General features: G+C 59.8%; 1 long non-coding RNA gene across 1 annotated transcript; it reads right to left on the reverse strand.

Moving 5' to 3' along the window:
* Positions 1 to 593: 593 nt before the first annotated feature.
* Positions 594 to 9,075, reverse strand: LOC131497684 (uncharacterized). Its single transcript, XR_009255082.1, has 3 exons — positions 6,695 to 9,075; positions 1,658 to 1,793; positions 594 to 1,372 (listed from the first exon to the last, which is right to left on the reverse strand). It is a non-coding gene; the product is annotated as an uncharacterized LOC131497684 (long non-coding RNA).
* Positions 9,076 to 25,009: the final 15,934 nt, after the last annotated feature.

Here is a 25,009-nt window from a genome sequence, read left to right on the forward strand (position 1 = left end):
CGGGGACAACAGTGTCTCTGTCTAAACCCAGCGATTCACTGCCTTCTACGTGGGACACTGCCCTGCTCAAAGCTGTTTTGGAAAAATCCCTCGGGGGCAGAATGCCGTCAGCACAGGGGTCTGGGGCCGCGGAGCTCGCAACAGACGAGTAAGCCAGATGGAGTGTAGACCCAGGAAGCCGGCTCCCGGGGGAGGGGCTAGAAGGTGGGTCACCAGGGCCTGGCAAGGACAAGCCGCTTCGGACACGTGTCCCCAGGGCTCCCCGAGCCCGGCGCCCACAGACGAGTGGACAAACAGGGCTCGCTGCCCCCACGTGTGCTTATTCACCGCCAAGGTCAGCTCAGAGACCCGCCCCGCAGCCCCCACGGACGGCTCCAGTCTGGCGCTCCCTCTGGACACCCAGCCATGAGCAAGGCAGGACCAGGGACCTCCCCACGTGGAACCTTCTTTCTCCATGCTTCCCTGGGGCCACAGGGGATGGGGCCCAGGGTCCTCCCCGCTCCAGACCCCACGGGGCTCCCAGAGCTCTTCCGGCAGGCGGGGGCGGGGGGCTCACTTTTCCCCACCGTTTGGGGATTTCTGATTTCCTTCCCCAGCATCTGAGCTTTTTCCTGTGCCACAGACCAGATGGCAGAATCTCTTCCAGACTTAAACATTTCTGTCTAAATGTCCAAAAGAGCTTTCTGTCCTAATAGTGTTGTTTCTGGACCAAAAAAATCCAAGCAGAGGTCGCACAACTGTCTTTCCCACCACACACACACACACACACACACACACACACACACACATCTCTCCTCCGGGGAGACGCCCACAGAATGATGGGGCTGCTGAGAACCAGCGGGAGGGCTGTGCTGAAGGAGGAAAAGAAAGGTCCGGAAGGTCTGGGAAGTTCACAGGCCGGTTATTCATCCTTTAATAAGGTGACGTCGCCTCGGTGGCACACACCTGCTTCCACAAAGGGGTCCCAGACGCTAACGGGGCCCGACCACAGCCTCCCCCGAAACGCCTCTCCGGGGGTTCACCCGCGTCGATCTCCGTGTCTCACAAGCAAAAAGCCCCGATGGAAACATTTGGAAAGACCCTGGTTCCCCCCACATCTCACGCAAGGCTCAGCTCAAGAAGGAACATTTTGACAGTGAGAGTCGCTCTCCCATTGGGCTCGTTCCAGAGGGGGTGGGCGGCCAGCCTTGCACGGGAAATACGGCAGATGGGGGGCGCCTGGGGGCCCGGTCAGCGGGGCGATCTCGGCTCAAGTCACGATGTCGCGGTTCCTGAGTTTGAGCCCCTCATGGGGCTCTGCACCGACAGCACGGGGCCTGCTGAGGATTCTCTCTCCTTCTTCCTCTGCCCCTCCTCCACTCTCTCGTGCTCTCTGTCCCTCGAGAGGAAGAAAGAAGAAAGAAAGACCTACGAAGAGCAAAGTAAAGCCCTCCGTGTGGGCCCAGAAATTTGGCTGTGTCAGCACAGGAGGCAAAGAGTCCAATTCTGCATCCACAGACATAGGGGGAAAAATAAGCTCGGAAAAAAAATTAGTTAACCAACTTCACTGAAATAGCAGCATGATGCGGCTAGCAAGAAATGAATGCCTTCTGGGCCACATCAATAGAAGCATAGTGTCCAGAATGTGGGAGGTGGCCGTATGCGACACCACACTCACCTGGGGTACCGAGGCTCCCACACTCTCCAAGGTACATGAGCGAACTGGACTTGACCAAGTGAGCGTGGCTTCAGCTACACGAAGAACCAGAATCCACTGCGTTGGAAAACATCGGGAGGGGGTAGGAGTGCTCCTCCTGGAGGAGGGAAGACAGAGGGGAATAGGACAGCCTGAAGGGCTGTCACAGGTCAGCGCAACGGGCTTCAGCTGTGCGGCTCCGTGCTCCAGACCCAGTCCAAAGAACCCCCGTGGGTGGGAAACACTGAGAGACGGGCCACGGCCCGTCTGAGTGTGCCGCTGCCTCAGCGGGACGGGGGCTGGATGGACCCTGCAGGGCCCGGACAGAAGGACCACTGGTGGGTGCTGTCTGCGGGCCGAGGACTGAAGTTGGCACCCCACGTGTTTCATGGGAGGCAGGCACGACGGGCCCCGCTCACAGGGAAGGAGACCGAGGCTGGGGCGGGTGGGAGATCCGGGAATAAAGACCCCGCCCTCTGACCCCAAGGTATGTGCCTAGACGTGACCGAAGTGGAAAGACAGAAGCGCCAGCTGAGAGCCCACGGACGACAGCGGCCAAGGTCTGCGTGGCGCGTCGGAGGGGCCGGGCGCAGTTCTGGGCGTTTTGCGTCATCACGGCTCATTCCGCCACAGCTCTTGGAGACTGCGGCCTCCGCGCCCGGCTACGGGAGGGGAAACTGAGGCACAGAGAATTGGAGTTACTCGTCCAAGGTCACTGGTTAGGAACCGGTGGCACAGCTGGAGCACACGTGATCCCCGCCCCCCACCTGAGCCAGGACGATGTGGCCTCCCAGACCGCAGTATCCACTCCTCCCCATCCGGGGGTCTCAGGGGCAAGCAAGCCCTTTCCCCACACACATTCTCGCCATTCCCTCGGCCCCCCGCAGCCGCCGGGTCCCGTCCTTCCTCAGGCCCAGCGGCCGGCGGCTCCCGGAGCCCCGGCCCCTGCGGCCTGGCCCCGCCTCTCCGCCGCGTCACTCCAGACTCTGACGAGGGCGGCTACTTTGGGTGAGAAATGGGGCAGGGCAGGAAAAAAAATTTCATTCGAGCAATTAAAGAATCACTTCATTTGTCACGATCAACCTCCTGGGCGCAGGCTGAATGCAAAAAGCTGTTGGCCGAGCCCTTCCGTGTCTGCACCTGACGGGAGCAAGGGGGATATTCGTTCTGCCCGGGAGGATTGCACCTCCCATAAGTCTCCGTTTTATTGAAAGTTTAAATAACAGACAGACACAATGTGATCAATTAGCGGGGTAATTCCGAGGAGATGTCATAGTAAAATTAAATCCCGAGCACATTCGGGGCAGAGATGCCTGTGCCTTCTCTCCGGTCTCTTTCCACCGCAGTGTGTACATTTTAATTGAAAGTTTATTCTGCTCTGCGCCTCGTCTACTAAATTTTAATTTAACATCGTAATGAGAAGGGTGTTTTCTGAGCAGCTCTTTGCAGACAAGCGGAGGAGGCTTCACAGACAAAGAGAACGAGGGAATCTATAGCACTTTCCGGGCAGCCCCCATCCACCCACCCCCCTCTGGAGAGGGTCCCAGGGCCTGGAGGACCAGCCTAGGGGACATTTGGCACCTGTGACAGCTGGCCCGAGAGGCGACCACACCACAAAAGCAGCAAGGGGACCCAAGAGACGGGGGGGGTGGGGGGGGTGGGGGGGGTGGTCTCAGGCCTGGCCGCACACAGGAGGGTCAAGCAAAATCAGAAGGCGGGGGTCTCTCCTCCTTAATCCCACCTCTGGTTTCCCTCTGGCGCCTCCTCCTGGCTAAACCCGAGGGGCAACCAACTGGCTGGGTGAGAACGCGGTTTGGGGAGCCTGGCCTGGCTTTGCGGAGCAGAGCGTCATAAGGGGCCGGTCTGGAGGTGAGAGGCGGGAGCTCAGAAACCAGAAGATACTTGTGGGAACGTCACTTGGCCTCTCCGACCCTTAGCTGTAAAATGAGGACAGTGAGGCCCGATTCTCAGGGCCGCACCGGACCGGGACCGTGAGGGGGGTGGGGGGCTACCATGCAAAGGTGGGAAAGGTTGTTCCTTTCCACTGCCTCTCGGGAAAGCCACAGGGGAGCTTCTCCAGGAGGGTGGACCCTTTTGTCCTGGAGGGTGACCCCAAGCAGGCGCTGATTTCCTGCCTGGATGCAGGCGGGTGATGCACCCCGACCTCGGACACAGCGGCCTTGCCGGGAGGGGGAGGCGGTCTGAGTCTCAGGCTGCAGGAGAAGGGAGACGAGGGACACAGCCTCGTTGTCCCCAGCGGCAGACCAGCCGGCTCTGTCTCATGGTCACCGCAAGGACCCCCGTCTGGAGTCTCAGCGCCCCCAGACTCCTCTCACCTGCTCGCCTGCTCCGGGGGACACCTCTGAGGTGGCTCAGGTGCAGGGAGGCGCGGGGGGCGCGGGGGGCGCTAGTGGCCACTGCTGGCGAGAGGCGGTATTGCACCCCAGCCCTCGGAGGAAGCGGGGGCTTCCGCCACCTGCCAACGGGGCATCGAGGGGCGCCCGGAAGGGGACGTGCCAACGGTCAGGATTCAAGTCGTCCAGCGCCAAGGGGAGGAAACAGCCACAGGACTGCCTCCCGCTCCTGCCTCGCTCACATCCACCCCAGCCCTGCTGCCTTCCGGCGCATCGGGGACGCACCGCACTTGCTCCCCACCCCCACCCCCCACCCCCCGTATCCCTGCCGCCCGCTGCCCCTGCTTGCTTCTTGGTCCCTGCTCACGTGTCACCTCCTCCGGGGAGACCACCCTGACCACTGCATCGTTAATAGCTCACTCTTCCCACTGCACTGACTACCTGCCATTATATTGCATATCTCGTCATGTTTTCCTTCCGTGTCTCGGGAATGTGAATCCCCCTGGGGGGGGGGGCTGTCTTCACTGTTCTCTGCTACGTCCCCAGCACCTAGTACGACACGACATGATAGTCACTCCAACATCATGTGTTGAATTATTAGAGAGAAAAGAACGTGGCATGACTTAGTGGCGGTCCACTGAAGGACATCCCCACACCCCCTAACAGACTTGGTGTGCACCGTGCTGTGAACACACTTCTCGGCGGGGACTTGGCAAGGGTCTCGTGGGAAAGGAGCCTACCACCCGGAAATCGGGAGTCCGTCAGGGCAACCGCCGGGTCCCGCCATGGTCCATCCTGGTCTCTCATTGGTGAAGCACGCCCCAGAACCCGGAGGGGACCCCACGTCCACAGCGGAGGGAGCATGTCCTGTGCTCCCGTTGGGGGTAAGAGAAAAGCAGAGAGGCCGGTTCCCTACATGGCATGTTCCCCTCTCCTCTGTCCACACAGAGAACGGCCATTAAACTGTCACGGTTAGGGGCGCCTGGGTGGCTCAGTCGGTTAAGCATCTGACTTCGGCCCGGTAGGGGTGATCTCACGGTTCGTGAGTTCGAGCCCGGTGTTGGGCTCTGTGCTGACAGCTTGGAGCCTGGAGCCTGCTTTGGATTGTCTCCCTCTCTCTCTGCCCATCCCCAACTTATTCTCTCTCTCCCTCTCTCAAAAACAAATAAAACATTAAAAAAAAAAAAAAAGTCATGGTGACATATCTCTGCCCGAGTAACAGAGGATAACGGGGAGCTAGGGTTTGCTTTGCAGAAATTCTCTTTGCCACCAACCTGGCTTCGGTAGAACTCACTCGATGAAGCAACAGCTGTCTGACCCTGCTGTCCTCGATCCCAACGGGGCGGCGGGGTGGGGCAGGCCAGGCAACTAACAAGCAAGTATTTGCTAACTCAATAGCACAAGCAAGCAGGCACGATCACACCTCACAGGTGTCCAAGACTTTCTGGCCCTTAGACCCCGTCGGCCTCCTCACGAGCGTCTCCCAGAGTTTGCGTCCAGTGCAGGAGGGTTTGCGGCCCGGGGACCTCCCCACCCGGACGTTTCCCAGCCGCCCCCTCCATAGCCTCGCAGACCTGCCAGCTCCCCGATTCCGCCTTAATTGCTTGCATTGTGCTCCTGGCCTAGAGGGAAATGTTTCCCACAGCAAACTCCTCAACGGGTTTCTGATTTTCTTATCAGAGATGTCACTCTGACATTGTAAATACCGACTGTGTCTCTTCAGTAAGGTGGCTTTGCTCGGGGCCTTCCTTCATCGAGAGAGATCTTCAGTTATGACAACCGGGCCTTCCAAAAAGCGGGGGCCCCACACAGCCCCCACCCGCCAAGGTCAGAGCAAGCCGCACCCCACTCACACTCTGGGGAATGAAGCCGCAGCCAGGGTGACAAGGCCCCGGGAACAGGAGCCTGGTGCCAGCAGGGACCCAGCTGGTCCGAGAGCCCACCTGAGGTCAGGGGAAGGACGGGGCCCAACAGAAGGGGCCTCTCCCGGCACCATGGGCCAGAACGAGGGGACCCAAAGCTTTGCAACCGTGGAAGCCATCACCACCCGTGGGCTCAAAGGGGCAGAAGGAGGAAACAGTAACAGGAGCCCATCAGGCAGGGCATGGAAGGATCCAGCAACTTCCAGGGACACACCCCCAGGCCCCCCAATCCTCTCTTGGTGCTTGCTGGCCAAATCCAACAGTTCACTAGTCAGCCAGGACCTGCCCCCTGCCCCCCGCCCCCCGCCCCGGCTGGGGTCCTCCAACTGGGTCAGCCCCCACGGGCACAGCAGCGGCGGCGGGGGGAGCGAAAGTAACAAGCATCCCTCCACCCCCCCGGCCACCGTGCTCTGTCCTGCTTCTACAGGCTCAGTCTGCCTGTCGTCGCTCAAGCCCGCAAGGCCATCGGTGAGCCCGAGAGCGCAGAACCTCCTTCCCTTGTCTTGCAAACTCCCTTCCCGTCCTGTCCAGTGCACCTCCCACCTAAGTCCTGGTCCCGGCCACTTCGCGGAGCCGGGAGCCAATTGGTAATGCCAGCAAAGCACAGGGGATTTGAGGGGTCAAATCCAGGATCCAGGGGCCCCACATGGGCCCAGGGCCTCACAGTCTCTCCTGTGCCACGGGGCCAGGGCGTGGAAACATGGCCTTTCTCTACGTGTTCTAAACCCAGCGCAGCCACTCACCCCCCTCTGGTGGGTTATTCTCCACGTGCCTCCAGACGAGCCTTCTTCTAAAATCGATGAGGCACGAAGCTAGAAGCCGCTGTCGTTGTCCCCTTGAGGTAACAGGGTTGGTGGCGAGCCCGGCGCGACAGCAGGAACACGCAGCGAAGGAAGAGGGTTCTGCCCAAGCCCCGGGGGCGGGGTGGGGTGGGGGGAGACCTCGTCTTGTCTCGTGGGCGGCCCCCTCCTGCTTGCCTGCTTTCTGGGGTCCCGCGGGTGCCCGCGGGGTGGGGATGCCTGGGAAGAACGAGGCCCGCTGTCCGTTCTGCGGATTCACAGCCTTGCCTGACAGCTCACAGTTCCGTGGCCAGGAAGTGCAGCAGAGTAAAGGCCCAATTACGGCGGAGGAGAGCCCCGGACAAAGGGCTAACTGCGCTAACAAGCCATTTCGGAAGGGCATTTCGGCCCGCCTGCTGTCAGGGAGGCAGCAACACTGGGCAGTGAACCGGCAGCCCCAGGCTGCGGCCTGGTGTTTGTCATGAATCTGTCTTGTTCATCAGTGTCGGTGACAAAAAAATAAAGAAATAAAAAGAGAGAGGAGGAAGACATCACGAGGCAAGGAAGCAATCTTCGCCAAGCACCGTTCTGGATGGCTGCTCCCGCCCAGGCTCCAACACCTTCAGTGCTGTCCCCGCTGCCCCCAGAGCGCGGGACGAGTGCCCTGCCCCATGACCCTCTTCTGGTCTCTGGGCCTCTCAGAGGGCGGTCTGGGTCCTGGGCACCAGAACGGCCCCGGGCACTTGCTTAAAAGGCAGATTCCTGAGTGACAATCTTGCGGGGAGGGGGCTGGATCCTGATGCTTAACCGGCTTTCCTGGGGCAGGGGATCTCAGCTCACTGGTTCGGTCGCTGTCCTGCCCCCTGCCCCGTGCATCCAATCGGGAAGTGAGTTTGTGCCAGGCAGTGTGCTGGGGGCTGGCGAGGGTGGGTGAGCGCTCACGGTCTGCTCCCCCGGGGGAGCCCCGGGCAAAGTTGTGCCGCGCACAGCCGCACACAGGACGCGTGGCCAGAGCGCCCGCGTAGGGCCTGGGGAGGCAGCACCGGCGGGGCTGAAAGCCGCCTGCACCCCGACTGTGTGGCCCCGGGGGAGTCCCTGCACCTGTCCCAGCCTCCGTGTCTTCCTCTGATCACACACACCCACGGCCCCTGAACCCGAACTCCGCTCCCTTCGGCAGGTGCGCACGGCAGGCGGCCATGGAAGGTGCTTCCCGAGGGAGTAGGAGCAGTTTGGCTGCGGTGCCCCAGGCTGAGAAGCGCAGTGTCCGCACGGCCAGCGGCCTGGCGTCGCGCAGGAGCGGGGCCGTGCCGGCCTCGCCCGCCAGCCCGAGCTGAGCGGGGCCCCTGGAGGCGTTTCCTTTCCTCACCTCCTGTCTCCATGTCTGCAGCCGGGGTTTGCAGGGCCTCCGCTGTGCATTCGGGGAACCCAGAGCCAGGCCGGACTTGGAAGGAGCCACGGACAGGAGCTCGCGGAACCATAAGGTCACGTGACTGGGTCACGTGACAAGCCCCAGCCACGTGGCCGGCAGCCCAGAGGAGGGACATGCGCTGTGGGGCGGAGGCCTCGGCCAGGATTACTCCCCCTGTGGCTTCAAGGGTGAGCGGGCCAGCCTGGGCCAGGTGAGGCCATTAGCACAGCGCCCCCTGTTGAGTCCCAAGTACCTTTGCTGTTGGTGTCGGGTTTCTGAGGGTCACTTTTATAAATTGTGGTGGAAACACACATCCCGTAAAAGGTGCCACCTGAACCACTTTTAGGTGTTCGGCTCAGGGGCACGGGGCTCATTCACCAGTGAAACCGCCACGGCCATCCGTCCCCGGGACTTCTCCACCTTCCCAAACGGAAGCGCTGTCCCCGTGAAGCACGGGCCCCCGCCCCGCGTCCCTTCTGTGCCTCTACGACTGTGGCTGGGCCGCGTCCCTCCTCTGAGCGGGATCACGCAGTACTTGTCCTCCGTGGCCGCTCACTTCACTCAGCGTCGCGTCCCGCAGGGGCACCCGTGCTGTCGCAGCAGGTGTCGGAACGTTCTCCCTTTATGAGGCCAAATGACCCCCCCACCGCGTGGAGGGGCCACATTGTTCTTGTCCGCTCATCCTCCGGTGGCTTCTACCTTGAGGCTCGTGACTAATTCCGTTATGAACGTGGGTGTGCACATACGCCCCGAGACGCCGCCTTCAATGCTGGGGGGCCGGGCAGTGGAGCTGCTCCCCCCCTTCGTCATGCATCACGGCTAAGGGGCTCCGCGCCTTCTCTGCTCGCCCTCCACGCCCAAACCAGCCCCCCGCTGGTGGCGCAGACCCGTCGTGAGGCACAGCCTCTCTCACTTGGTGTGCACCTGGCACCTGTCTGTGGGTTATCCTCTTGGGCTGGGGTCTCCTCGCAGCCTTAACAATAAAAGGAAACCAAGGTTTGCACCTTTTTCTTAATTACTCTAAATAAGCCCATCTCCGGGACTTTCGGGTACAGTTTTTCCCACTTGGCCGGCAAAAGTCTCTCCCCTCAGGCCCCAGTCGGTTTCCCAGGGAGCCTCGCTTGCGGAGAAAGCATCCTTCTCATAGGGCTGGGCTGTGAGGACCGGAAAATGGGGCAGAGGCCCAGCAGTGCCCTCCCAGGCCAGCTGTGCAGAAAGCGGAGACCGAGGGTGGCCCAAATCCACAGGGACAGCCGGGGCCGAACGTGGCAGTGGTCTGAGAGCTTGGAAAGGGGGAGGCAGGTGCAGGGAAGGGGCTGGAGGTTCCCTGAGTCCTGCCCTCGCGAACTTGTTGAGAAGAAATCTCTGCCACGCTAAACCGGGTCATCTGGCACAAGGGCCCGACACAAGTGGCGGCTGAAGAGGAACCCAGTGCGCCGAGAAGGTGGCCGGCTCGCGTCCGAGGGCGCCCGGGGTTGTTTTACGCGCGGTCCCTCTCCCCTGTGTGTGACTCTGAAGGCGCCACCTTCAGGAGGTAGAGTCCACACCCCCCACCCTCGAACCCCCCTCCCCAGGGGCCTTTGATGCCCTTTGACCAATAGAATTCAGTGCAAGAGATGTCCACGCCGGCTTGTCTGCTCACACCCGTTCTCTGCCCCGAGACCGCCACGGAGCCCATCCTGCCGACAGGAAGAGCGAGGCAACAAGAAGAACCGGGGAGCCCCCGCCCACAGCCACAGCTGGGCCTGACCTGGGGGCGAGGCAGCCAGGACCCTCCGGCACCAGCCTCTCTCGTGAGCCCCTCCCCGTGCATGAGCCCCGCCCCTGCGTGAGCCCCGCCCCGTGCATGAGCCCCGCCTCCTGCGTGGGCCCCGGGCGTGAGCCTCGTGGGTGAGCCTCATGCTTGAGCCCAGCCCCGTGCGTGAGCCCAGCCCCGTGTGTGGGCTCCGCCCCATGCGTGGGCTCCGCCCCGTGCGTGGGCCTTGGGCGTGAGCGCCGCCCCATTCGTGGGCCCCTCCCATGTGTAGGTCCCGCCCCCTGCGTGAGTCCCGCCCCGTGTGTGAGCCCCCGCCCCCTGCGTGAGCCCCGCCCCAGCAAAGCAGCAGGGGGTCTGCAGGCCAACCCGGTGGGTCATGAGGGACGAAGTCACGGTAGTCCTGTCGCTAAGGCGTGGCAGGGTGGTTGTCGCTGAGCCATCGGTAACCGAAGCTGGGGGCCCCGCCGCTAACCTGCCCCGTGGCTTCAGGACGACGTTCCGTTCTCCGGGCCTCTCGTGTCCTGCCATAAAATTCCAGGAGCGGAGGAGCGCAGAGCAGTCGGAAAACCCCTGGACTCCCGGCTCGGCCGCTTAACTAGCTGTGTGACCTTAAACAAATGACATACCCTCTCTGAGTCTGGATTTCCTCACCTCTCGTGGAAGAGAAACACGCCCGGGCTGGATTTCTGCTGGGATTGACTGAAATAAGGTGTCTGGCAGTAAATACCGAGGCTTTATTATGGTTTCGCGCACGGACGCTGGAGCCGCGCTTTCTGGGTTCAAATCCTATGTGTGCCATTTTCCAGCCGTGGGATCTCGGGGAAAGGGCTTAATGTCTGAGCCTCAGTTTCCTCGTCTGAGTGATGGGGAGGACGAGGAGAATTTAAAAGGTCGGTGTATGTAAAGTGCCTGGAGCCCACAGGCGGCTGGGTGAGTGTTGCCTGTGGGGTGTTTTCACGCCATCTCCTGGACCTTCACCAGGGCAGGATCGGGGCTGAGGAAGCTGCCCGGGGGCTTTCCAGGTGACTCTCCAAGGTCGCAGAGCTGACAAGCCCTGGAGGAAAGATGTCTCCTCGGGCCTGCGGGACTCCAAGTCCGGATGGGTCAGAATAATTCAGCCCCCGCTCCCTGCGCGCCTGCTCTGTGCTGGTGCTGGAGCCACAGGAACCAACGGGGGCCGCCCCGCAGCCCCGAGGGTTTAAGGAGGGCGGACACGCGCACAGTCACAGCGCACAATGAGGGCACAGAGCGGGGGCAGCACCCCGCGGCGGGCCCTGGCCGTCACGGAGGAGGGTGTCCTGAGCTGGATCCCGACGTGGGTACGACTGGGTCTGGGCCACGTGCCCTTGTGGGGGAAGGCACGCGTGTCCAGGAGCTCAGAGTGTAAACGCGCAGCTGGTGTGGAGCCGGGTCCCGGGAGGAGGCTCCTGGGAGGAAGCGTGTCCTTTCCGCCCTCGGATGAAAGGCCAAGCCGGCTTGCGAGGGGCGACAGTGCCCAAGCGCCAGCCAGGCCCCTGGGCTTCCAGACCCCCTCCCCACCCTGCCGCTGGCCACCCCCACCTGCGTCCAGGCTCCCAGAGCCCACATCCGAGGCTCGGACTGGAGAGGTCTGCTCTTAAATGCTGAGCCGGCAGCTGACCCCGGCATCCCCCCATCTCACGGGGTTGGAGGGACACTTGGAGGTCGGGAGCCCAGCCAAGGGGGTCAAGTTGGGGAGCAAAAGGCCGGTGACTTCCCCCCCCGAGGCAAGCGGGGTGCCCCACTTTGAGATGGGCTCTCGCCCTGCGTGTGCCTGGCGTTCGGGTCTGGGCGGCCCGTCGCCTTCGGGGTGAGCTGCCCCCAGAACCCTGAGCCTCCCGTCTGTTCCACACGTCTTCACCGATGGCCCCGCATAAATCACGATCCTCAACAAGCTTGCAGCCGAGCAGGGGCTGGCGGCGGGGGGGGGGGGGGGGGGGGGGATCCATCCCGGCTCTCAAATTCTCATCTCCAGTCTCCTCAAGAAATCATTGAGAAAATCAAAACCCCGTGTTTCCAAGTGCTCTTCAAACTCACCGCAGTCAAACGGTTACCATAAATCCAGAACGCAGAAGCCATACTTCAAAGGTTTACTGTTCCCCAAATGACAATAATGTCATATTGACCGACTCCTGGGGAGCTCTGGGAGTTTGGAAAAAGCCAGGCAAGCAAGCAAGATCTTTAAGTGAAAAAAAACAAAAACAAAATTGGTGAACTTGACAGTTTTGTTGAAGTTCACCGCATTTTCCCGGTGTCACAGCACGTTTGCAGGCCCTGATGCCTCCGGTGTCGGTAACGGCACCCCCTCCTCCCTGGATCTCGGGCCACCAGCCTCCCCCTGCAGCCCCCACCCCCGCCCCCGCCACTGGGGCCACGTTTCTGGAGCACAGATCCAACATTCCTGCCGGAACGCTCACCGCGGCCTCTGGCGTTTTTCCCGAAAGAGATGACGAGGGTCCTTCAGCTTCTGGGGGCCCCCCACCAGCCTCCGCGGAGGGTAGCAGATGCTGGCCACACCGAGGGTCTGGGAATCTCCATCTAGACCTGCAGTCAACCGTTCCACAAACGTTCATTAAGTAGCTATCCTGCACCAGACCTTGGAGATGAGGCAGTGTTTACAAACCAACAAAGGGCAGCCAGAAACCCGTGCCCCCCCGGTGGAGCTCGTATTCTAGAGCGGGAGATGGGGTGAGTCCGATAAATTAGTGACAGGCCGGACATCAATTTCTGGACGGTGGGAGCCGACCCTCGGGGACGTGGGCCCGGGGTACAGAGGAAGGGGTGTCGCATCCCTACCAGGGAGGCATACAGAAAGGGACGTGCTGCCCGGCGGGGAGCAGGACGCCCAGCTCATGCACCGAGTATCTTCCCTCCGAGCCGCCCCTCCCCCCGGGGCCAGCACACCCCTGTTCCCGGGAACGAGCCCGAACCCTGTGCCTCGGTACAAGGCAACGTGCAGCCAGACGTAACAATGAGACTCTTGCAACAGAAATGAGACAGAGGGTCCCCGACGGGTTTCCTAATCACACGGGAGGACTGGCCCAGGGGGAGGTAGGAGGCGTGGAAGTTCCCAGAAGCAGAATCTGAGGATGCGCGTCTGGGAGAGAGCCTGGGCTGGGACCCAGAGGGAGGAACCCAGGAACCCAGCTGGCCCAGAGAGGCAACGGGGCTTGCCTATAGCTGGACAGCTCGTGAGAAGCACAACTGATGCCAAGTGTGGGTCTTCTGGGGGGCACTGGAGTACGGGGCTTAAGAACATGGGCTTTGGAGGCCGAGAACCCGGGTCCCACACTTCACCCTGCCTTTTGCCGTCTGTGTGGACGTGTATCCAGCGGTTCTGAGCCTCGGTTCCCTCGCCCGGAGAACGGGGTGGTGCTGGGGAGCCCGGATCCCGGGAAGGTGTGCGTGATAAGGGAGGTGAAGCCTGAGATACGCCTGTTACACGGTCACGTGCATGTGGGTGTCAGGAAAGTCAGCTCTTGTCACTGTCTTGCTGGAGGGTCACACGTTGGCTCCCTTCTCTCTGTCTTTCCATCACTGTCTCCGTGTCTCTGTGTACCTTGCTGTGTTTTCTCTGTGGGTCTGTGCATGTTGGGTGATGTCTCTCCCTCCCTGCCTCCCTCCCTCCCTCCCTCTCTCTCTCTCTCTCTCTCTCTCTCTCTGCCTTCTATGTGTATCTGCTTCTAAATCGTTTGGTCTTTATGTTTGTCTCTCTTGCCTCTTGCTTTCTCTGCATCTGTCTTGTCTCTTCCTCCCTCCACGTCTCTGTATCTCTCTGTCCCCCTCTCTTTCTCCCTCTGTCTCAGTCTCAGTCTGTCTGCGTGTTTCTGCCTCTGTGTGTCCGTCTCTGTCTCCTCGAAACCAGGGGTGAGCGGCAGCCCCTCACAGGTCATTACGGGGAGAACACTGAGTAGTCATTCTTGGCTCGTGTAGGGAGCTTTGCAGGCAAACGGGGAGGAATTCAGAATTAATGGGGTGCCGGTTACTTCCGGGGGAGGGAGGAAGGGGGAGACATAAACGAAACAAAAGACAACCTAGCAACAGTTGGGAGCCTCCGCAGGTGGCCACAAAAGCGATCCTACTGAAGCCAGATGGTGCCAGTGACAGCGGCCACCGCGGGCGGAGAGGAAGGAGGACAAATGTTAGTGTCGCCCAGGAGCCAAGAGGGGCCACTCGGGGGCCCCCGGCGCAGCCCCCAGAACCCCCGTGTTGAGGACTCCAGAGATCCCAGCCTGTGCCCCGCTCTGGACCCCTCTTGAGCGGTTCCCCATAGAAACATTGTCACGGGCACCTGTGATGCAGGTGGACGTGACCCAGATGGGATCCCTGGGCGCCCAGGCAGCAGGGGGGAGCAGACAGACAGCGGTCTGCCATGGGGAGCTCCAGCGCCCAGCACCGCGAACCCAGAGCATCTGTACCGAAGGCTACACGGAGCCACGTTTCAGAGGAGGTGACGAGAGCGGGCAGCGTCCAGGGGGATGAAGGGCGGGTACGGGAGGGAAGGGAGGGGGCTGAATGAGCAGGAGGACGTCGCCCAGCAGTGAGAGACGCAGGGCGCATGGATGCCCAGGCTCCACAGCCGAGGCGGTCCCCCCAAAAGCTACACCGTACGACCCAGGGCCTCCACTCCGCACGATGGACACAGAAGAACAGAAAACAGGGACAAACGGACCCTCGTACGCGATCGCTCCTGGCGGCCAAGAGGTGGAAAACGACCCAAAGGTCCATCAACAGTCGAACGCGGAACACACGATAACGACGTGGACGAGCCCCCACAAAACCGCGCACAAAACATCACATAGTCAGTGATGCCACTAATGTCCAGAACAGGCAAATCCGTAGAGGCAGAGAGCAGAGGCATGCTGGCCGGGCGCTGGGGGGACGAGGAACGGGGTGGGCGGGTGCCTGTGGCCGGGGGGCTTCCTTTCAGGGCACCGAGAAAGTCTTGGACGTCGGAAGAGGTGAAGGTTGCACAGCAGCGTGAACTCACCCCATGGCAACGACTCGTACACCTTTGAAGCGGTTAGTACTTGACTTTAGGCGATGCGGTCTTTTTTTTTTTTTTTTTAAATTTTTTTTTCAACGTTTTTTATTTATTTTTGGGACAGAGAGAGACAGAGCATGAATGGGGGAGGGTCAGAGAGAGAGGGAGACACAGAATCGGAAGCAGGCTCCAGGCTCTGAGCCATCAGCCCAGAGCCCGACGCGGAGCTCGAACCCACGGACCGCGAGATCGTGACCTGAGCCGAAGTCGGACGCTCAACCGACTGAGCCACCCAGGCGCCCCCAAGGCGATGCGGTCTTTACCTGCGTGAAATAAAGATCATGAGGTAAAATACAAAGGAAAGTAAAGAAGCCGCAGCCGAGGTATAGTCCCCGTGGGAGCTGGGGGAAGGGGGGGTGGGACCAGATCGCGGGGGGCCCTTGAGTGATGCTGCCTGCGCCCCGTGGGCGATGGGGGGCTCTCCGGGCCCCGGCCCAGTTCCAGAACCGTTAGCATCAGCTTGTGCGCGCGTCAGGACTGTCTCCCGGGCTCGTGGGCAGGAAGGGCCAGCAGGAGGCCGGCGGGAGCGTTGGAAGGGAGGCTGGGCAGGCGGGAGGCACATCTGAAGGGCGGACTGTCCCACAGGGATGTGGGCTGGACCCAGAAAACCCTCAGGAGCCTCGGGAAGGCGGGACCCCCGAGCTCTGACTCCAGGTCGAGGGAGAGGAGGTCGGGGGCCCGAGGCCCAGGCCGCTCTGCGAGGAGCCGGGGAAGGAAGGGGCCGCGGGTGCAGGGCCCCGTTGCGTCGTTAGCGGCTCCCCTGAGGACAGGTGTCCGTCCCCAAGATTTCCATTCCCTCCGGGGCCACCTTCCAGGTCCTGCGCTTTTAAAGATTGGTTGTAATTCGGCCTGCCTCCGTCGGAAGCACTGAACTTCCTCTCCGTCTCGGCCCCTGCTGTCCTTGCTTCTGTCTTACTGACTTCCAGAAAGTCTGCCAGCCACATACGGACTTCGAGGTTTTTTTCACAAAGGAAAAGGCAAAGCGAGCTGTCAGAGGCACGGAGCCCACGCCTCTGGAGAGTTCAGGGCGGAAATGGAGGGTGGGGGTCCGGCAGCCTTTGAAGACATTCCTCCGCAACCCCCCCCCACCCCCAGTCCGGTGCTAATGCTGCGTGTCCCGGCCATCGGACGCTGCTGAAGGCCCCTCGCAGGGCAGGCCACGGTGGAGGGTCGCAGGGATCAGAAACCAGCCAGACCTGCCCACACGCCCCGGGCAGCTGAGTGGGGGTGCCAGACAGAGATACGGGGAGGCGGGCGGGGGTCTCGGGCAGGCCGGCGGTGGCCCTGGAGGCGGCGGACGGAGACAGGACCCGGGGATCGTCGCTGCCCACATGAACCCGACCACACGTCCACCCGCCCACCGCTCAGTCAGTCAGTCTTATACGGAGTCATTTCCACCCATGACTCACCCACTCTGTCTGGTGACGGTGCCTTCACTCAGCCGAAGGCTGTGTTGGAAGATGGAAATGCGTGCAGACAAGAACCAGGGGCCGCGGAGCCTCCGGAGGGGCTGAGCCTGTGGCGGGTGGGGGAGCGCCGAGCCAGCTGAGAGGCTGGGACACTTCAGGACAGAGGCAGGGACGGAGGCCCAGGGGCCCAAGCCGTGGGGCCCCCCCAGCTTCACCTGTGCTCACCTCTGAGCCCACCGCTGGCCAGCGTCAGGCTTCCAGGGACCCGCTGGCTCCGAAGCCGTCCCTGTGTTTCGCCGGTGAGGCCAAGGCGGAGGCGTGGCCGACAGAGCTGTGCCTCAGGGTTGACCTCCGTTTGCTCAAGATTGAACAAGTCGGAAACCAGGGAGGATCCCGGCAGGCCCCCGCTGATCCACTAGTGGCCTCGATAGCCAAGGGGAAACGTCCTCCCTGGAGGAACGTGGTAAGCAGAGAACGGGCGATTCCGGAGCTCCTGGTTTGCCGGGTCGAAATCAGAGCGCACGGCCGCTCGCCCGAGTATCCGGAAAGGAGACCCAGGCACAAGTGTGGGGCATCTGACCTGCAGGATTTGGGCTCAGCGGGCGGGGCCCACCAGGCGGCAGGTCCCCCGCAACCCCCGTGTTGGCTCCCTGGGTGCCAGCACAGCCCAGGGAGGGAAGCAGAGCTGTGGCCGGAAAAGGAAGCTGCCATTGGTTATGCGACAGTCCCGGGTCATTCAGTGGGCGACCGAGCGTCACGGACACGGAGGCCTCCCACCAGCAAGCTCACTGCTCCAGCCACCGCGTCCTGCACCTGCCGGGGGCAGGCGGGACTCTGGTGACTGGTTGGGAGCCCAGGGCTGGGAGGGGATGGTCCTTCCCCCCCGCCCCCGTGCCAGGAAGGCTTGGGGCCGAGAGCCACCTGGGTGGAGGGGCTGAGCCCCAGGACCATTCCTCAAATGGGAACGGATGTCACCCCCCAAAGAAGACGGGGAGGAGCAGAGGCGGAGTCAGGTGCCACAGCAGATGAACGGGAGGATGTGTGCGTGGGCCCAGCCGCCAGCCGCCAGCCGTACCCCCCAGACGGCCCCGATTAGGGTCCAGAGGGAGCACCGGGGACACGTAGGGGCTTGGACGGAGCCCCTGAACTCACCCGTACCACGTACGACGGCCCAAGAGGGCGCCAGGCAGACAGGAAGGCGCTCCCGGGCCGGCCCCTGTGCCGCCTCTTTGCACAAAGACCAGACGTGCCACCCGCTGACCCCACATCCAGGGGGGCTGACCGCTGCTGGCCGTCGGGGGAAACAGCCCTCCCCCCAGAAAAGAAGGGTACATGGCCCCCCCAGGCAGTCTGGGCAAAGCCGCAGAAGAAGGTCGCGGCGGAACAAATTCTGGAGGGCGAAAGCGCGCCCGGATCTGTGGGGGCTGGACACGCACTGCAGCGCCCCCCCCCCCCCTTTCTTCTTTAATCGCCAGCCTCTAACTCGGGGACAAAATTACAAGCTCGTTGACAATGGTCAGTGATTTAGCGGCGAGAGCGCGGCCCTGATCGAGAGCAGGAGAAGCTGACGTTGCTTTTCGACTTCCCGCCGAGGTCCAGCCAGGAAATTACCTGCTTCTGCAGAGCGGGCACGCGGGGGCCGGGCTCGCTGACGAGCGTGCACTTGGCCAAGTTAACAGGCAGAGAAAGCTGCTCCGCATTCACCATTTGCTGCTAATGGATGAGGGCCCTGGGGCGCTGGGGGGAACGCGGAGCCGCTCTGTCTGCCCTTAGAGGCGACGACGGAAGTTTCCAGACCCCTCTGGCTGGGCCCAGGATCCATCCCACAGCCTCCAGAGGGGCTGAACCTGTGGGTGGGGGAGGGGAGCGCTGAGCCAGCTGAGAGGCTGGGACACTTCAGGACAGAGGCAGGGACCGAGGCCCAGGGGCCCAACCGCGGGGGCCCCCCAGCTTCACCTGTGCTCACCTCTGAGCCCGCCGCTGGCCGGCGTCAGGGATCCAGGGACCCGCTGGCTCCGAGGCCACACGTGCGTTTCACCGCTGTCGGCAGAGGCCTGAGGGACAGAGCTGTGCTGTGGTGTAGACACTTCTTTTTTTCTCCCCCCCCCCAAACAAATGTTCCACTTAAAACGCAGCTGACACCGACCTAAGCAGCTAGTTCATGCTTTTTAGCGAAGCCGACGGCTTTGTGCACGCGTGTTTCCCTTTGCGGTGGCGGGTCCCGCGTGTTAACGCCACACGGTGGCTCGCGGGGGAGGAAGAAAGACGTAGAAACTCGGTTACAGTAGACAAAACAGCTTATGGTCCTACGTTCGGGGGGATTCATGGACAAGAGCCGTGGACACCTCCCCCCTGGCCCCCGTAGCTGCCTGGGGGTCAGGGGTCAGGGGTCGGTGTGGAGCCCGGGTCTTGGGCTTGGATGGAACAGAGCTCAGGGGGTGGTCGGGGTCAGCCGCCAGTGGGGGCCGGTGGGAGGGGAGTCTGCGTCCACAGTGGGGGGCCGAGTTGTCCCCCACCCCCCCGGGCGGGGGACTCAGGCCTGTCCCTCCCACATTTACCGCGGCACCTGCCCCCCTCTGTGCCCCCAGAAGTACCCCCTCCTGGGTGTTTCTCATTTCTTCCTGTATCTTCCCTGACCCAGACGCAAGAGGCCTTTGAGGAGGGGCCTCTCCAACCCCCGGGCAGAGGCTCAGACTGCTTGCAGTCATCTCCAGGGAGTGGCTGGTGTCCCTCAGGATGGAGATGCCCCCTTCCAGGCCCTGCAGCCCTGAGCACAGGCTCCCGGCAGCACCCCTGCCCCCCCGTGTGCCTCATCAAAGCACAGGTGACATCTGTGCCCAGAGCAGCTGTCACACCGAGGCGGGTCAGCTCAGCTCCGATGTAAGTGACGGGCTCGTCCCACACCACCCACACGGTGGTCTTCCCGGGAGGCTCCAGGGACTCTTCCCAAGCAGACGGGTGCCAGGGAGGAGCTGACACCTGGCTCAGCGTCGTCCACACGGCTGGTGACGAGTCCTGCCTTGGGGTGGCCAGCCCGGAAGTGAGTGGGACGCTGTGTGCATCCCGGCCCCGCGCCCCCCGTTAGAAAGACCAGCCCTCCGGGCGCCTGGGTCAGAGGGGCCCCGGGGACATGGGACTCGGTGCTAAAACTGGGACAGCCTCAGGCAAAGCGGGATGGCCGGTCACCCCGGATTCCTGGGAACGCTGGCTGGTCTGGTCTGGGAGCCAAGGTCATCCCGATCCGCTCAACCCCGAGCTGCAGACAGGGACAGAGACTGGCCACATACGGCCGCTTCCTCGCTCCTCTGGTCCTGACGTGAGAGCATGCCGTGTGGCCTCCCGGAGCCGCCCGCCGCGCTGACCTCCTCCCCTCGCCCCTCATCACCCTCCAGCCACCGCCCCACCCGAGATCACCGCCCAACAATTTCCCGGCACTCGAATCCTTACCTCAGCGTCTGCTTCTGGAGGGACGCAACCCAAGGCGGTGTTTTTGCACAAAAGCCGTAAGAATTTGTCAGTTACACCCGATAAATATTTTGAGGTGCCTCCTGGGTGCCAAGTGCCCCACCAGAGAGACCACCTCCGACCTCATCAAGTTGACAGTCTGGAAGAAATAAAAAGTCTTCTGTGCAAGTTACTAGAAACAGCCACTGTTCCCTTTCTGCAGATGCGTGGGATTCCGGTCTTATTTTATTATGGTAATAATATTATGGTAATAATTCCATAGACACATACACGTACGGTCACTGAGCCTGTGCCTCGCGCCCGGCTGCGTACTTTTGCATCCAGGTTTTTTTCTCATAAAGTTACAAGTATTTTTCTACGTATCTCGTCTTTAAAAACATGAGCTTTAGGGGCGCCTGGGTGGCTCAGTCGGTTAAGCATCTGACTTCAGCTCGGGTCATGATCTCAGGGCTCGTGCCCCGCGTCAGGCTCTGTGCTGACAGCTCGGAGCCTGGAGCCTGCTTCGGATTCTGTGTCTCCCTCTCTCTGCCCCTCCCCTGTTCGTGCTCTTACTCTGTCTCTCAAAAATAAAGATTAAAAAATTTAACAGAATTTAACACCATGAGGTTTAACGGCTGTGGAGTATTGCCTCGTTTATGCGACGGTTCCCCAATCGTGTCCGGTGTCCCTTGATTACAGATAAACACCATGATAGGCTCGAAAGAGATTCTCGGTGTGCGGTGATATAATCATAATAGCATTTTAGAAAAATACCCTGGCAGCTCTGTGGAGCCCCGAGACCAGCTGGAGCCCAGGGAACATTCTGGGTATGGCAGCCGACGAGGCTGAACCCAGCAGCCGGTGGTGCGGACAAAGCAGGTGGGGAAGTGGGCTTGCAGAGAGGGCTGGACACCCCAAGGGGCTGCTCTGCGTCCTTACAGCCTCTTGTGTCTAATTTAGAGCTGTCGGGCTCTTTCGCCGTCCCCGCACCCTCCTGACTTGGCCACTTAGCCGTCTGTCCCTTCAGGGAGAAGCCGGTCTTGTCCTCCAGAGTCCCTGTCAGGTCTAGGACCGGTCTGGACATGTCCAGACCTCCTTCAAGAGAAGTAATGCTGGGGACATAGTTACGCCTCTTAAACTGGCCTTCAGATGACAGACACGGGCACGTACGTGACCTCCCCTCCCTGTCTCGCAACCGTCCTGTGAAGCGGGCACCGTGGTGGATCCCATTTCACAGGCACGCAAGCCGAGGCTCCGGGATGTTATCAGCCAGGTCCGCAGGTGGTGGGTGAGGGGCCAGAACGTGAGGCAGACGCGGCTAAGCCCGGGGTCCCCCCTGCCTTCGACCGGACGGTGCCTGTGCCTCTCGGCCAGAGGCAAGCCCTTCCCGCCGGGACGGTCGTCAACGTCGGGACACGTTCTTGGTTGTCAGCACTGGGGGGCGGGGCGGGGGGCCCCGGGGAGACCGCCAGACATCACGTCTCGGCGACACCCCCCCTCACAACCTTGGGCCAGGCCCGAGATGTCAGCCGTGCCGATGCGCACGAGCCGCGGGTCGGCGTGGGTGCCACGGACCCAGGACGGCAGGGGCGCGGGGCCCCTGCGACCCTCAGGCCGCCTGAGCAGTGAGGCCGGGGGCAGTCCCGGCTGTGGACGCACAGGGAGGGCAGAGACAGATAATTGCCCCGACGCCAGGCACACGGGGCCCGCAGGAGGCGAGGTGGGGGGGCCCAGACCGGGGCCCCCCACGCCAGGCCCGCAGGACGTCGGTCCCCAGCCGCAGATCCCACGGCTCCTTGAAGGATCCAAACGCAAACAGTTCTTAGAACCTGCTCTCCCCGGACAGCGCTGAGCCAATATTTGCTTTAGCAAATGGCTGGGCTGTTCATCTTGTCTGCCTTGGGGCTTTGTCGTCCTCCAGGGAAATGGCCGGGACTCTGAGTCGGGGAGGCCGACACCTGGAGGGCGGCGTCTCCCCCGAGGCCCGATTGCGCAGGAAAGCGGGCTCCGTGACCGAGAGGCGACAGCAGAGGGACGTGGGGGCGACGTTAGCTGTGGCCCCACTGTGCACACCATTGTCATCTCCTTCCCGACAGCCCCGAGAGGAGCGGGACTGTCCCATTTTACAGAGAAGAAAACTCCCACCGGGAGAAGTTAGGCGACTTTGCGGAGGCAGCACAGCCGTAAGGGTCGATGATGGGATTTGAACGCCCGTGCGCACCTGACCTAAAGCCCCTGCACGTGGGGCACCCTGCGTCAGCACTGCCACGGAGTCAGCACCCTCCCCCCGGATGGCACAGAGAAGGGTCATGCAGGACAGAGAGCGGAGCCGGTCAACAGAAAGCTCTACAGACCTTGATTCCATCAGGGATCTTGTGTGGCGAGTCAAGGAACCAACAGACTGGCCTAAACAATCTGAGGATTGATTCGCTCGTGACTTGAAAATTTCTGAGGGGAAAAAAAAAAAAAAAAAAAGAAAAAAGAAAAGAAAATTCCTGAGGGAAAGCGCACTTCAGATTTGGTTGAGTTCAGTGGCTCAGCAATGTCGTCAAGGACCTGGTATGCTCTGTTCCCCCCTCTGCCTTCTGTCGTGTCGGCTCCCCTCACGGTGCCAAAGTGGCTGCAGCAGTCCCAGGTATCCCTTCATTTTTCCCACCATCTGGATGGAGGAGGATTAGCTTCCAGTCAGTCTCGCAGGCCAGGGAGGAACCTCCTTTCTCACAACCCGCTGAAAACTTCTCCCATCTTGATGGCCCAGTTTGGGTCATATGTCTATCCTTAAGCTAATCTCTTTGGCCAGGGGAAGGCCTCGCGTTGACTGGCTTAAGGCTGGGTTAACTGAACAAGCCACCGCAGCAAAGGGGATGAGACTAGGAACCTGATTGGGTGAGAAAAAACAATCGGGATCAACTCTTGGAACTAAGGCTGTGCTCAGTGCTCTGACATGGTCATTTCGTGGGGCCATGTCACCCGCCAGTGAGAGAGGGAGGAAATGCTGGGGAGGCAGCTACCAGCTTCTGTTTGAGTCAGGGGATCAGGAGGTTGGAAAATAGGACTCTTACATGGAGTCGGCTCAGTCGGCCAGGAGGGCTGCCCGTATGAGAGGCACGGTGAGGACAGACAGGCACAGATGATCTCAGATTTGCAGGCAGCTCCAGGGAGGTCACCCCCTCCACGTGATAGGGCCAAGATCCCTTTAATGTCAGGTTATGGAATGGTCCGGCAGAGAAAGATTATGAGGGTCTGGATGTAGGGGTGTTTCTTCGAGGAGGGGTGGTGAACCTTCCATGAATAAATGATTCCTATAAACCTGTCAATTCCGTGAGAGCACAGACTGAGCTTTTCATCTCTGAGTCCCTAGAGCCCAGCACAGGGCCTGCCGCATAGCGGGGACTCGGCAAATGTGTTGAATTAACACAATCAATAAGGTAGAACTTCTGGATATGGATATCCAACCTTATACTCTGATGAGAGCAGATATATTTTCTCCCGGAGCACACGTGAAGCATCTACAGAAACAGATCAGTTACCAAGCCACAGAGAAAACATCGGTAAGTTCCTTAAAGCAGAACTGTTCCTAAAAACACTCTCTGATCGCCGTGTAATAAAACTAGCAGTCAGAACCGAATCAACACACAAAAAGGACTTTTCACCTAAAACTTTAAAACTTCCTTACCAGTTACTTATCCCTGCATAAAAAGTTACCCCAAAAGTTACTTGTCAGGTGCAGACAACAGACATTTAATACGTCCCCACATACATGTTTCCCAGCTCTGTCTGCCAAGGGCCTAGAGAAACAACAGCCCGGTACCGATAAACACACCCAGAAACCGGATCTTGGCTTCTAAATACCATTCTCCATTCAACAGAGTCAATGGAGACACGGCTCCTTTTCTTTCTTTCTTTCTTTCTTTCTTTCTTTCTTTCTTTCTTTCTTTTCTTTCTTTCTTTCTTTCTTTTTTTCTTTCTTTTCTTTCTTTTCTTTCTTTCTTTTCTTTCTTTCTTCCTTTCTTTTTTTCTTTCCTTTCTTTTTTTTCTTTCTTTTCTTTCTTTTTTTCTTTCTTTTCTTTCTTTCCTTCTTTCTTTCCTTCTTTCTTTTTTCTTTCTTTCTTTTCTTTCTTTCTTTCTTTTTTTCTTTCTTTCTTTTCTTTCTTCTTTCTTTTTTTCTTTCTTTCTTTTCTTTCTTTCTTTTCTTTCGTCTTTCTTTCTTTCTTTTCTTTCTTTTTTCTTTCTTTCTTTTCTTTCTTTTTTCTTTTTTCTTTTCTTTCTTCTTTCTTTCTTTTTTTTCTTTCTTTCTTTTCTTTCTTTCTTTCTTTCCTTCCTTCTTTCTTCCTTTTTTCCTTTCTTTCTTTTCTTTTGTCTTTCTTTCTTTTCTTTCTTTCTTTTCTTTCTTCTTTCTTTCTTTCTTCCTTTTTTTCTTTCTTTCTTTTCTTTCTTTCTTTCTTTCCTTCTTTCTTTCTTTCTTTCTAAACCACCAAAGGTTTTAATTTTTTAAGAGACGCAATGTGATGACTTAATACACATATTCATGGGGAGCTAGTCCCCTAATCAAGGTCAATAACACCTCTGTCACCTCACATAGTCACTTTTGGGGTGGAGATAAGATTTAAGATGTTCTCTCTCATTATGAACTCTAGTCACCGTGCTGAACCTTAGCACCCAGAACTTATCCACCTTGTAAGTGGAAGTTTGTGCCCCCTGATCAACTTCTCCCCATCTCCCCAGCCCCAGCCCCCCCGCAACCACTGCCCTATCCTCTGGCTCTGTAGTGAGATTAAACAGGATTTGTCTTTCTGCGTCTGGCTTATCTCACTCAGCACAATGTTCTTCAGGGCCCTTTGAAGACGGCCGATTCCAGGCTGAGCTGGGAAAGTGAAAGTGACCCTGAGACATCTTGTGGCCCCAGAAAGAAAGGAAATGCAGAAAACCATGCGGAGGACATACGCGCTAACTTGGAGAGGGTCACAGAGGTCAAAAGAGAAGAATGATAAGTTTCGATCAAAGAAACCCGCCAGATGCCACGGCAAGGAGGGGTCAAAGTTGACATCACCAAGTGATGGGACGTTTCCACATCACACGCTCCTCACAGGAAGCACTGAGATCACAGAACCACTTCTGTGCTATTCTTTCCAAAAACATATAACCTGAATTAATCATGAGGAACCAGCAGATAAACCGAAATTGAGGGACATTCTACAAA

This window comes from Neofelis nebulosa, chromosome 16, assembly GCF_028018385.1.
Source record: "Neofelis nebulosa isolate mNeoNeb1 chromosome 16, mNeoNeb1.pri, whole genome shotgun sequence".
Taxonomy (NCBI): domain Eukaryota; kingdom Metazoa; phylum Chordata; class Mammalia; order Carnivora; family Felidae; genus Neofelis; species Neofelis nebulosa.